The sequence below is a fragment of the Haliotis rubra genome, unplaced genomic scaffold, assembly GCF_003918875.1.
Source record: "Haliotis rubra isolate DU_JTF1 unplaced genomic scaffold, ASM391887v1 Scf1724, whole genome shotgun sequence".
NCBI lineage: Eukaryota > Metazoa > Mollusca > Gastropoda > Lepetellida > Haliotidae > Haliotis > Haliotis rubra.
In genome coordinates this window covers 1-14,698 of record NW_025765697.1, presented here as the reverse complement: position 1 = coordinate 14,698, position 14,698 = coordinate 1, and the positions used below count along the sequence as shown (strand labels likewise).

General features: G+C 39.0%; 1 protein-coding gene across 1 annotated transcript in view; it reads right to left on the bottom strand.

The window, feature by feature from the left end:
- Nucleotides 1-4,867, bottom strand: part of LOC124272761 — a gene marked incomplete at its 3' end in the record, with an annotated part of 100,230 nt that extends 95,363 nt beyond the window's left edge. The window contains exon 1 of the mRNA XM_046707963.1: nucleotides 4,780-4,867. The remainder of the gene's footprint in view (nucleotides 1-4,779) is intronic.
- Nucleotides 4,868-14,698: the final 9,831 nt, after the last annotated feature.

Below are 14,698 nucleotides of genomic sequence, written 5' to 3'. Positions count from 1 at the left end.
ACTCTGCCTTCCCATATCTACACCAGGTTGCAAAATGTTCGCAGTTATTTGTGAACAAAATTGATAATCTCTCTCCCCAGTTGGCTGCGTGCATTCTCCACAATCCTAGACTTACTTTTGGGTCTGAAAACACAGAACGTTCTGTTTTTAAGTTGACTTTTTCCTCAGCGGAGAAGTAATGTCGGAGTTTAAATCGTAATATTATAAAGCTAGGTTAGCTAGAGGCATGTAACTACAAGTAGGATGTGTTAATAAACAAATAATCAAAGAGGAATGCACAAGGCAAGGGTAGCTAGAGACATATAACTACATGTACATGTAGAATGTGCGGAATACACAAAAATAATCACAGTATGTACCGTCACCTGATTTGGTCAAATTAAAATGGTTCATGTGATATATGTTTCTGCTTGGAAAGTTTGTAAGTTTGTTTCGGTTCTATTCTATCTTGTGTGTACATATTTAGTGTAGAGATGGACAAGAGGATATGTTTCCTTCACAGGTGCTGGGTGAAGTAAAGGGTTTAAACCATGTAGTGGGACGACTCTGGTTCTCGTCGCCGTGGCGTTTCGGACAATAATCTTTACTCACTCAAACTAAAGATCTATTACTTTTTAAGATTAGTAAAATGGACTTCTTTGATTGGCATTCTAGAAGTTGGGTAGATGAAGGGTGAGGACTATTTTTATGGATATACAACTTCTTTATTCTGTATAGGCGTCGTTACAAACATAATTCTAATGTCGTTGTCAAGCTTTATTGACAACGACATTAGAATCTATGTCGAAACGTTGCCTATACAGAATAAATTTCTTTTAACGAAGTTAAAAATCGTATTCTCTGGATTGCTTCGTTGCCATAACTGAATCTCCTTTCTGTCCTCATCCGACAAAGACATTGATGGATTTTAGGCATTGAATAAATCGATTCGGCACCAGAATTGTGCAATGAACTTTGGTCATGACAACACTATACCGTTTGGTCAAATCACGTAATGTTTTACACTTATGTGACACTTGTCTCATATGACTTATTGTTAGTACTAGAGAAAACGATCAACTGCAAACCTCATTTCCTTATCCAGGCTGTTATCAATGTAGAAACTGCACTGCCATGAATCACATCACTCAATTTTTCTCCCACAACTCCTTTATCCTTTGTCCGGTGTATCACCATTCCGTCACCTGAAATTATCCATAGATTTCTTCAAACACATGGCCTTGGAAAGAGTCAGTGGGTTTCACAAAAGCAAAAATTATCCATAGTTTCTTCAGACCTGCATTTTTGGCTCGCCTTTACATATATGTGACACGCAGTGTTTTAAGTCAAATATTGTTCAAACCTCTCTACGCAATTATGTTTACAGGATTAAGTTCTGATTACGAAAAGAAACGTTCATAAATTAATTGTCTCTCATGTAATAAAGCAAATGCATAGAGGAGTGCAATATCAAGCGAGAAAGTACGTCTGTTTGTTTCTTGTTTAACGTCGCGCTCAGCTATATTCCTGCTATACATGGCGGCGGTCTGTAAATAATCGAGTTTATTATAACGTCGATGTTTACATAATATATAAAATCTTCTGTATCACATATGAGACATCTGCCCGGCCTTTACAGGCCTACGAGACACATAAAATCCATCAAACAATCCATAGATAAAATCCCTATACACACACATAGTAAAACTTAGAGATAAGATGGATGGTGTAAATAATCGAGTCACAGACAATCCACCATCATAAGCATCGATTCTATACAATTGAAACAATGACATGCGTCAACCAAGTCAAGAGTCTGACAATCAGATCCCGTTGCTCACGTGATACGACATTCTGAGGATCAATTCTAATCCGGATCTTCACGGGTTTGAAACATACGAAGAACAAAAATAAGGGAACCCTAGTAACCCTGTTTATTGAACCAGGCTTTATATTCCCCAAATCTGAAACACTTAGGATTTAAGTCATTATAGAGTGTGACCACTTATGCAGCAACACATGCGCGGGCATACTGGAGATTATGCGGCGTATCGTTGCCCTAGGAATCTGCTGTCACTCATCCTGAATTGGTAGTTTAGATTATCAACTTCGATTGTTAGTGGCTGTACCCTCAAAGGGGTTGAAATATTATAAAATTATTGTCCTCCTGAGAGGGTACGTAAGTCCCAACACATTTAAAGTAAATTTAAACTTGCCACTTTTTTTTAATCGTAGAATATGTGTGCTTTTAATTTATGGCTAGATTTCTCTTCCATCACCAATGGCTGAAGGGATGGTGTAAATCCAACTAGGGTCCATGCAGGTAGCAAAGGTACTGTAAGTCCCCATGGACCCTAGTATATGGTGATCTACCTTCAGTTGTTGGCGATCTATAGCCTATTTTTATATTGTGTTGTCCCTATAGTTAAAACGTTTTAGATTTAATTACTAGTTTTACATACATATCTGTGATATTCTAGTTGTTTTACTGTCCATCGTCGGCAGGTTTTATATCATATATATATTTAATTTCAATATCAAATGTTCTCGTCACGATATATGGCTGAAATATTGCCGATGTGACGTTAAATATTAACTCACTCACTCACTCATCCTGAAGCGCAACACGCAACCTGGGTGCCGTGCACGAACTTCCTACCCATCCATCGCACAAGTGTTCAATGGGCGACATGTCTTGAGATCCTGCAGGCCACTGAAGTGTCACAATGTCTTGTTGTCTGACAAAGTCAACCGCAACACGAGCCCTATGGTGTCTTGCTTTATCATCTTGAAAGATGAAGTCTTACTGCTGGACATCGGAGCAACAACGGGGCGCAAGATTTCGTTGACGTAACGCAACCTGTCAGGCTACCGGGAACAAGAAAAGATCCGTCCTCCGATCGTAGGATCCAAACCATAACACTCCTTCCACCGAAGGAATCATGCTCCATGATCCTAGTGTTACGATTGTATCTCTCCCCCACATCGTCGACAGTTTGCGACCATCAGTAACTGAACCTGGAATCGTCAAAGAACATGAATTGACGCCATCCACGTAAAAGCCAGCCCAGACGTTGTTGACAACAGTGTCACAGTGTGCTGTAGGAAAGTCGTATCCCAGTTCAAGCATGGCATTCTCGCTTCAGTTCTGGCGTAGTAATGAACCGGTTACGAAGTGCAACAATGCATAGCCTTTCGATGGCGTCCGCGACCCCTCCTCATTTTAATGTCACCAGTCTGACGGTGTTGAGCAGCAAGCCTTGAGATTACGTTCTTCGACCTCTCGAAAAACCTCGAAACTTGTACTCGATTCTGGGATTCTCCGGACAACATTCCTATACATTGCCATATTTTAGCTAATGTTAAATAGTGTCGCCGTGGCATTTTGTGTGTTGCGACACTCACCTGCGAATCTTGCCTTAAGTAGCCTTCCATACATGTAGTGCACATGCGCTCGTGATTTGAAAGCATTTAGGGAGACAGTAGTCAGTGTGAAATTGTTCTGGGTTTGGAGTCAGCTTTTAGACCAGTTGAGACGTAAACTCACACTCTCATATCAAGTCAGAAAATATCAGTGCTTGCGTCCCCTTATATTTTGGGGTCACGTTTAGTATGAATTGTATACAACTGATAAATAGATCATGAACAACTTGAGGCACCCCGTTAAGTCGAAGATGCCTCGGTAGTCTCAGGTTCCTGTCAGTTAAAGAAATCAGGATGCGTAAACATCTGTCTGATCCACTTTCGCCTAGCAGGAAACCTTCTCCTTGTTCTTCTTGTCCGTGTAGGCTGAATGTAGTTGTCAGTTGCCTCAGACCAATATGAAGAGGTTATCAAACTTGTGTGTTTAGGGGTGATTACACGAGTCTTGCCGAGCTAAATAAAGAATGCTTATTCAGGACGTATATCATCCTACAACACACAAGAAAACCACTTGATCAAGTCTTTGTCGTCCAAACTCACTTTCCTGTGACCTTCTTCCATAGGAATATCTCAACATAATTATACCCCCGCTTACGAAGTAACAGGTGTATATAGCGTTCATTCTGTCATTTCGCCTTTCCATCTCGAAACATTATCCGAACATATCTCTTAAAGTTTGTATGCTAGGTTCACCAAACTTAATACACAAGTTAATCATGACCCACAGATTTGCCTTATGCCAAATATGATTATTTAAAGTGTGATCTTCACTTTTCACGGTCTTGTTAAATGTACCAATATGTAGTTTCTGTATCTAGATTAGGTATTTCCTTCATGTCAGCAACATGTGATGTATTTTCTGTGTCTACATTGAGAGTCAGTGACACTCTTCATCAGCGTCCACTTCATCATGTACAGCATGAGACAGTCAAGTTCAATGTTATGTCAAGTGTCCAGGGAAAACACAAAACTAATATTTCCATAAATTATTAATGTAAATAGTGAAAGGCAAAACTATTATCTAAAATGCATATAAAGTTTGGTGGAGTCAAGGAGAGTCTTGTGAGCTGCTGATCCTTGTGAGACTATATATATAGTCTACAAGGATACAAGGATCAGCAGCTCACAAGACTTACTCCTTCACTCCGTAATTTCCATGTCCCAAAGTAGGAAGCGGGGGTATGTGATCCGTGCTCATTTTTCACTTGTTTATTCTGGTTGTTCATTATAGTTTAGGGCTGCACTCAGCAATAACCCAGCTATATGATGGGCCAGATAATTTAGTGATTGACATCATGAGTATTTGTCCTCGCATCCCAATAGTCACTCCTTTTCAAATGCAGGTAACTTTGCACAATTAATGAAAATTGTACGTACCTGTGTATACAGCAAAATGACAAATAATTCGTCTGTGGAACTTTAATATGTCACCTTCCTGTATTTTGTCTTGGTTTGAATCACGATAAACAACCTGTAAGAGAAAGGATCAGTTAAAAATCAGCTTGGTTCAGGAACAAACCCACGTTAGAATCGGTTCCCTTGCGTTGTTATGTCGTAATAGTAGAAGGTATGTACAGGTGTACTGCGATAGGTCAAGATAACGCCCGATCAGCTTCACAAATTAATATGGCGACAATAGCCAATTCACTTCCACAAGAAACTGCCTCGTGGATTGTACGATAGTCATTATAGCATTGGCATGCGTTATGAATTACCGTCAAAAAGGAAAATACCATGTTCACGGAATGGTGAGCGTATCCTGCTCCACTGGTGGCACTGTAATAAACACATGCAAAGGCCACTCAGTGGTTCACCAAATGAAAACACGTGATATAGTACAAATCAAAATGCACCGGGCATAACTTCTGTCATGATGCATCAAATTTGGAAATGTCCTCAACATCTTTACCATAAAACTTTGACATTCTTTTAGCACAGTTTCTTTTTGTGACTAGTATGAAAGCATTGGAAGAGTCAAATTGACTTGACTTAAATGCAGGAGATAGAGGAAACAGACACTGAATGATTCGTGGTACAACATCCACTTGGTACAAGACTTAGCTTGTAGATCTTGCTCTGAGAAATATTACTTTTAAAAATCAAATATTTATTTATTAGTGTTGAAAGAAATTATCAGTATCAATTGACATGTAAACGTATTTTAACTTATTTCACGTTTCCTTACATTCTGAGATATTTTAGGTATAAGTATGTTAAAACTTTTTGAAGAGATTGTATTTGTTTATTTCAATCCATTAGAAAATTAAGCTATGTGACGTCACTGTCCCCAAACTACTATTTTGAGTATACAGACGGGTATTATGTTTGTTGCAACCGAATTGGATGTATGGTTTCTGATTTGAGCCATCGCTTTATCAGCCTGAAAAATCCATGTTCTAAATAATGTTAACAAGACACTGCGATATGGTGATAACGCGCAAGGGCGGTAGGTATTGTGATATGATGACACGATTTGGTGATGTATCGGCATTGCGATATGGCGATCTTGCTCAGTTGCATGTATAAAAGCGCGTACGTTGATTCATACTTAACATCAAATAATAGGAGTAGTTAGGTTTAATACGCGCATGAATACGAATCGGCTGTTTGAGGCTCCTGTCTCCCTTGGTTTTTATTTCGTGGTTTTTCTTTTTTTAAATTACATTATGGGTAATAAATAGAATAATCAACTCGGTACGAGTGATTACGGGAAGTATGCCCTCGTTAAAATAATGTTCAGTGCCGCCAAGGGCAACTCGGGCAAATTTCTCGTAATCACTCGTACCTCGGTGGTTATTCTCTAAATAGGTCAAGTTAACGCCCCATCTGCTTCCCAAATTATCATGGCGACAAAGCCTTTCAACTTCCACATGATAGTCGATTGTGCGATAGCCACTCTCATTATTGGCGTGTGTTTAGAATTACTGTCAAATAATGAAAATACATGTTCACTGAAAGGAGTGCGTACCAGAATTGATAAATCTCCTTTATATATATTTAAAATTCTACACAATGCAAAAGGCGGGTCAATAAACATTCTAGGCGTAGGAATACATTTTGTCACGTCGCATGAATTTGGTGACTGGTAAATGTTTCGGATGCCTTCGTAGAGTAGCATCTAAAACATTAAGAGCCTGTCAATCAAGGGAAGATGTAGAAACTGATCATGAACCACATCAAGAAACGAATCTGAAATACTGCTCAACAACACGTTGTACCAAGTGAGTGGGTCTGTACGTTGTACCAAGCTGCCCCTGGGAAAAAAGGTCGAGGTCATACAATTTTTATGTTTTTATTCACTTCAGCGATAATTCATTTGTAGCGATAAGATCGTTTTGTACAAAGTGACCTAGGAAGAAGGCGCCGACTTTCAAGAGTGGGATTAACCTGCCTCGTTGTCATTTTTTCACATCAAAAGGCGATCAAATTTATATCCGAGAGATATCAAAGCACGGAATGTACGTGTGACTGGGTTTTCACTGGTTTTACGCTTATTTTTTAACACTTGTCTGAATGTTGAGAGAGGAAACCCTGAAATGAAGATTACTACTTTGGCCTAACAAGGTTATCGGTATTGGGAGACACACCAAGAAACAAAATCATGACAAAACTGGGATTAGAACCAGTTACTAAGGATGTTGCACGTTGGACAATACAATCTATTAAATGTTACAAATTCGGTCTTTTTATAGGCAGATATATTATATTTGGGAAACGCTTTCTTTCAGAACTACAAACAATTTTGGGGATGTAGTCCAATCTGAGATTCAAACCCGAATCGCTTAATCACCAGTAAACAGTCAATTACATTACGCACTCAGCCATCAAGGCCTTCACAAAATGTGAGTCTGACAACTATTATTTCTGATCACGCATTTTGTGTAGCCCTCTGATAAGTGTAAATGGACACTGCTCCTATGGCCGAAAGCTATGGATGCGAAATATATGTCTATTCACAACAAACTTTGTCTTACAGCAAATACATATTAACTCCAAAAACATGGTTGCCTCCCTTGGATCCGTCCGATGCACACGTAGGTGTGAGACCTCTCGCCAAAAACGTCCGAAAGTGATGGTTGAATAACACTTGATGAATTGAAAGACACCCCAAATGTGAGTTCGTGTACATTCAAACATTATTTCTCCAAAAGAATGAATAAAAGTCTTTGTAACGGCTTTCATATTCACACCTGTAATCAAGACAGGTCAAAGGTGAGACCGTGCAGTACATGCGGTTTCACCTGTCTTATCACTCAATGCTACCTGACGACACGTTCATCAGTGCTGTGTAAACTTGGATATTGATACTAAAAGCATGGCTCCTAAAAGTCTGAACTTGCAGAAGTAACCCAAGAACTTTCAGATATCCAACAGGCTTTGTCAGAAATGCTGAGAAAGTCGGATTTAGAGGAATTAATTACCTCAGCGGTGGACACAGCTGTACAGTCGATAAGAAACAGCGTCAAGGCTGAACTAAAACGTGAGCTTATTGATGAACTCGGAATTGCCAAACTTCGTAGCGAAATTTCCGACTTAAAAACTGAAAATGACAAGCTGTCTGTATTACTTAATAATCAGTAGAAAGAAAATTCCGAATTAAGGCACTCTATGAACAATTAATCCACCATTCAAGTGCAGCATTCCGCCTGGCTAATAAAAACGAGCAATACTCGCGAAAAAATATCATCAAAGTGTTCAATTTTACACAAACCAAAGATGAAGATTTGTTTAATACTTTCTCACGTGTGCTCAAAGAGAAAGGTGGTGTTTCTGTTAACAGAGAGGAGATTGTGGCGATTCAACGCATTGATCACGCAGACAAAAGTATCACCAAGCCTGTGCTAATCCAACTTATATCCACAGAAGTGAAAATGAGAATAGTTAGCGCAAGGAAACAACTGAAAGAAAATAAAGCTTTCAAATTAGCAGATGACGTCACGAGAGCGAACGTGATGCTGATTAACCGACTCAAGTCACGCCGACGCATTAACAATGCATGGTACTTCAATGGTAGAGTGTATGGTGAATCAGTGGACGGGAAGAAGTTTAAATTTCAACCATTCGACAATGTGGACGTTGTCCTTGGTAAACCTTGACCTCGAGCCATTTTCAAGCTGGCATTTTACATTTTACGAACGCACACAGGACTTTATTGTGACAATGACTTGAAATCGTATGTCTACTGTTGTTCTCACAACGTTTCTATTTTTCAATGCTCTTTAATTTTAATATTGAAAAATATTGTGGACATCTCTCAATGTAGTTATCTTTTCTTTCGTATTCAGATTTTATTCTTCACTCAAAGTTGGAGTTGTATAACGTGCGTATATAGAGGAGACATGGTTCTACCCGTCTACCTGTAAAACATTTCATGTTTTTCAGCTTTGCGCGCTTTTTTCTCTATCTCTCACACACTTTTTATGTTTTCTGATAAGCCAGACAAGCACAAGTATGAAGCGCCAACTGAGTGTTTAGTCTGATTGTGCATTATATTTTCCTCACCTAACACTCTTTTGTCACACTTGGTTATTTTATGAACGCATACATGACATAATTGTTTACTTTATGAATTAATGATACATTGATGAAAGTATCGCGTTCGGGCGCATTTTGGGTTTATCTCAGGTTATCCATAAGTTATTCTATATTGCTATATTTTCACACTTTGGTTAGACAATTCATGCCCGGAAATACTAGTAGATATATTTTGTTCGTCTCGCCAGTTTGCAGTTTTTGACCTGCTCTTAACTACACTGACATTTATTCAGGACATTCTACAATTCTCATCTGCGTAAGCAATATGATAGTGTTTGTTTGTTTTGCTGGTTGTTTATTTACTTTATTGGGGTGGGGGTGGGGGGCTGTGTGTTCCATCAAGATTTTGATATTTGGACCGACCGATTATCTCCACATTCCATATCTCCCCATTCCAAATCGGAGTGCACTTAGCCATTCCTTTTATTTTTAATCTCCTTCTTTCAATCATGTATCATACTTTTCAATTCCGTCTTTTATAAGGCTAGGCACACATTTTACAAGCACTCAATTAATTATTAGATATGGCTGACTTATCAATCCTATCTATGAATGTAAAGGGTCTCCAGTCTGATGCCAACAAGCGAAGAGATATATTTTATTTTACTCGTAAGAAGTCATCTATAATATTTCTGCAAGAAACGCACAATACTAAAAAGATGAACATAACTGTGGTTATGTTCATCTGAATGGGGTTATCGATGTTATTTTGCACATCATTAATACGGCTGCTACTATGATACTAATTGAGAATATTTTTGAGTATGTTATTCATGAAAAACCGTTCAAAATCCAAACGGACGGTTTATAATATAAGACATCACATTAGAAAAAAATCGATTTTCTGTGTTGAACATTAATGCCCCAAATAGCGACTCCCCAAATTTCTGTTGCACAGTTAGCGGAAACGCTAGAACAACTACTAGGTGCCATTTTCTGGGCTGGCGATTGGAATGTTCAAAACTATTTGTTAGATACATTTTATTATAAACATAGGAATAACCAAATGGCGAATAAAAAGATATGCGATATAAAAGAAAAATGGAACTCGTCGATCCTTGGAGAATATTCAATCCGGATAAGTGTCAATATAAGTGGAGACAAAAAGTAAATTAAAACGAGGTCGCTTAGATTATTTTCTTATCTCTCAGATGATATTATGTCTCTCGTCAAAAGTTGTTTAATATGATTTAGTTATAAATCGGATCATTTATTTATTACCCTCGAGTTAAAATTACACCCAAATGAACGGGGCCCTTGATATTGGAAATTTAATTCATCTCTTCTTCGCGATCTCGACAACGCGCGTTGGTGAAACAGACTATAAATGATACTATAGGCGAATATAAGACAGCATATGTAACCGAGTTGAGCACCGCGCATGTCTACGCAGTAAATGATCAGCTTCTATTTGAAACTATTAAGAATAGAATACAAAAAGAAACAATTATTTATTCGACGGCAAAGTACTAAAAGTACTGTTGGAAATAGAAAAGAACTGGGGTTTTTTTCACATGTATCTCTACAATTTATGTCGTTGATATGTGAAAGTGTGAAATATCTGTTAAAATACGTTCGGCCTAACGACAGTCTCAGTGGTAGGGAGATAGGAAACGGAAAAAAAGGATTTTACTGAGGAGAGATTAGTGCAGAAATGATCAATGCGTCCAAAACGACTTATTTGGAACAGACCATGGCTTTATGCAAATTAGTGTGCGATGATATTGTGTTACAAAGGACACTTTTTGAATGCCCATTTTGAAATTAACTTAGCTTCATTATAAACTTTCATGCTGAAACTATTAAGGATGTAGCTACCATGAAGTCTCACTGTCACTATAAAAAGAAACAGATAGGAGGGGTCGTCTCAAAAGCAAAACCAGGACGAGTGTCGCAGACGATGGTTGGGGTCGGGCTGGGGGATAGAGATATCAGCTAAGATAAGATAATCCTTTAGGGGAATTATACTGGGGAAGTACACGGCATGTCATAACAATTTACAAATAATATCCAGTCCTTTCGATCTTCGGGTGGTCATGCCACCTATATATTTTGAGACATTTAATACGATGCTTTTCAATGGTTATCAGGTATCATACTCTTTTACATAACTCAAAATTAACTTTATGAAGGAAAGACACGTAAGATGTTAATCAATAGATGAGACACATGAAAAAGCACAAAATATCTTTGAGATGACCCCTTGTGCCGTCGTCATACCCGGCTGAGCGACCTAATTGCCATATATAGTCTGATCTATTGTTTTCAGCAGCTATTCGTATTTTTTCTAAGTTTTGCCCGATTTTACGAGTAAACATGCTTTTCTGGATATCCTCTTACGCATCCCACTGAATGCCTAGTTAGGCCGAAGTGGGTTATTTCGACATATGCTATTTGCAGTTGTGTAAATTTTAGGGATACAGAGTAACAGCCTAAAAACAGTTTTTTCTATTTCCGACAGTACTTTAGAAAGAACAATTAACGAAATGGAAACAATTTATAACTCTTTAGGGAACGATGAAATTAAAATACTTTTAGATTATAGAGGTGAGGTGGGGTGAAATTGGGTTTAACGTCGTGCTTGAGAATATTTCGCTCATATGACGACGTGCATGCGTGTGTATGTGTATGTGCGGCTGCTTGTACTAGCCCAGACTGAAGCTGGTTTTATAGTGCTAGCCCACTGAGATACCATGCCACAGTGAAGCATGAATACCCCACTCAGACACATTATACTGACTCCGAGCGACCAGTCCTTGTTGTACCCATTAATGCCGAGCGCCAGGCAGGGACCAACAAGTACCATATTTTAACGTCTTTTGGTATGACGCGGTCGGGGATCGAACCCGCGACCTTCCGCTCTCCGGGCGGACGCTCTAACCACTACACCACGGAGGCGGTCTTTAGATAATAGAGACAAATTGGAAACAATAAGAACAGAGAAAAGAAAGGGCAGTATTTTTAGAAGTGAGGGTAAGTGATATGAAGAAGGTGAAAAGAATACTGAATATTTCCTAAACCTTGAAAAAACAAATTATATCAATAAAAATATGACTGAAATAATCAACGATAGGACTGACTGAGTTCAGTTTTACGCCGCTTTTAGCAATATTCCAGCAACATCACGGCGGGGGACACCAGAAATGGGCTTCACACATTGTACCCATGTGGGCATTCGAACCCGGGTCTTCCGCGTGACGAACCAATGCTTTAACCACTAGGCTACCCCACCGCCCCATCAACGACAGGAAGGAGATACTTACTGATAAAATAGACATACTTAAAGAAACTTCTTCTTTTATGAAAACTTATATCAGACGCATCAGGATGATCATTGGGATACCAATATTAACAAATTCACTGATATTGACGTAAAACTAACACAAGAGGAAGCAATGTCATGTGAAGGTCCGATAACTATAGAAGAATGTGACAAGGTTTTACAAAAATATGAAAAATAGAAAGAGTCCTCGATCAGACGGTTTCACGGTCGAATTTTATAAATATGTCAAGGTATCATTACTTGTATACCAAAGGGAGGTAGGGACCGCAGATATCTAAAAAAAACCTTGGCGCCCAAAAGCTTATTAAACGTAGACTACAAAATCGCGTCCGGTGCATTTGCTCGTAGAATCAAAACGGTGTTACCAAATATAAGCCAAGGCAGTAAGTCAACGTTGTGGTGTTGCAAGACATCCATAGCAACCCCTTTGTGGTGCGAGGGTGGCATTGTCCTGCTGGAATGTTTAACCAAGGGCCATGACGTTGCAGAGAAAGGGAATCAGCTACGTACAATGAAGAATCTGATCCCTGCAGCCCGCCACCAGTAAAGTTAGTTCCCTGAACAATCAAAATTTCAAAGGAGTTCTTGGCGTGCGTTGTTGCTCCTACCTCTAAATACAATCTCATGGAACTATCACCAATTAAAGCGAGACTTCTCTCCAACACAGGTCTGGGGAAATAACGTTTCCCTCCTGTGGCGTTAATAGGTGTCGCCGATGCCCATCATCACTATGGTGTTTGGTAAACCTGGCCTCATCGGTGGTAAAACGACATTTCTCTCCCAAAACTCGGGTCTGCAGTAGACATGATTTCGGGCATCAGCATTCGGCGAGTTTATTCGATGACACGTTGTGTCAGGATAGGCTGCAGGCTTTTGTGGATACGTAGTCTTCGAGATCCCGTGATGACAATAATGCTTGTCGAACTGGGTGTTGGGGTGGATACGGCGAAAAGTCCTGATGGTTCGGGCAGTCATCACTCGCAGTCTGGAACTTGCGGTGAAGATGTAAAGCGTTCCTTATTCGACATCTGTTGTCCCATAGAGCATAGCACGTGGACGTCCAGAACGTATTGATTGATGACGCCATTTATAGGCCTGGGTAGCATGCCACCAGCGCAGAAATTGTGTTCCGGTGGCAGTGGAAATAGTGCAGCCAATTGTCATTGGTATTATTCTCTGTACTGGACCATCCTAATGGTATCCTGCTGATCTTAGGCAGATGTGAGCCTTGGCATGCTATGCGTTTCAAATAGCTATTGAATTTCTGTGAACGATCGTATGTGGCAGGGCTAGAGCTTTCGCAGTGATATTACAGTATCGGCCTGCATCTGGTTTCTCTTTCTTCCTGGAATGCACGTGCAATAATCGTTTTAAAATGTCTCAAGGGGATGAACCTAATGGACGTGTCTCGAATCTGGCACGTGCATGCATGTTGAACACATGCCACTAACTTCTGAGCTTAAATCCTTATGTGTCTATACGGTTTTGATAAATTTAGATTTTAAATTTTGAAGGTAGCCATGCTTCTTTATATGTGCCTAGTATATAATAAGTGAAACACAAACTGGTTTTTATGAAAGGCATATTTAGCAGGAGAAAACACAAGACTATTGTAATGATTTGATAAATCACTGTGAAGTGCATAAACTCCCCGGACTTATAGTAACGGTTGATTTTGAAAAGGCATTTGACTCTTTAGAATGGGAATTTATCGATAAAGCGTGTAATTTTGGCCACCTCCGTTAGAGAATGGGTTCGACTTTTCGCTCAAAATAGTCGTAGTGCTAAAATAAACTTGGGACATTTTCAATTTTTCAGCCTGGGTCAGGGATGTCACAGGGGAGACCCTTTATCGCCTTACCTATGCATAATATGTGTACAACTGCTTGCTATTTCTATTAACCGTAACAAAAATATAACTGGGATTAATGTCAAGGTAGACTATTCTATTTTTCAATATGCAGATGATACTAATTTCTCGCTAGGACGGATCAGAACAAAGTCTAACAGAAGTCATGAAGACTCTTAAAGAATTTGCTATTTGCTCAGGGTAAAAAGCCAATCATGACAAAAGTTCAGCCGTTTGGATTCGACTCCAAAACTTGTTCGTCTGATAAACTGTCGCCTTCATATACTTCTTTATTGGTCCAAAGAACCCTTTAAGATTCTAGGAATTACAATTTCAACAAATCTGAAGGAATTGTTAGATTAAAATTTTTGATCAACAATTTACAAAGGCAAGAAAAATGTTATTCACATGGTCAAATAGGAACGTTAACTCTGGTGAGGAAAAAATTGTTATAATAAAACCTTAAACTGTACTCTTTATTTACTCCACCTTTTTTTACGTCTCTACCTGATTCATCTCCTGAATATTTTAACGAGTAGACTCCTTGCTATATCGTTTTCATATGGTATGGTAAAAGAGATATAATAAAAAAGAACTATGTTGATTAATGACTATGAGAAAGGTGGATT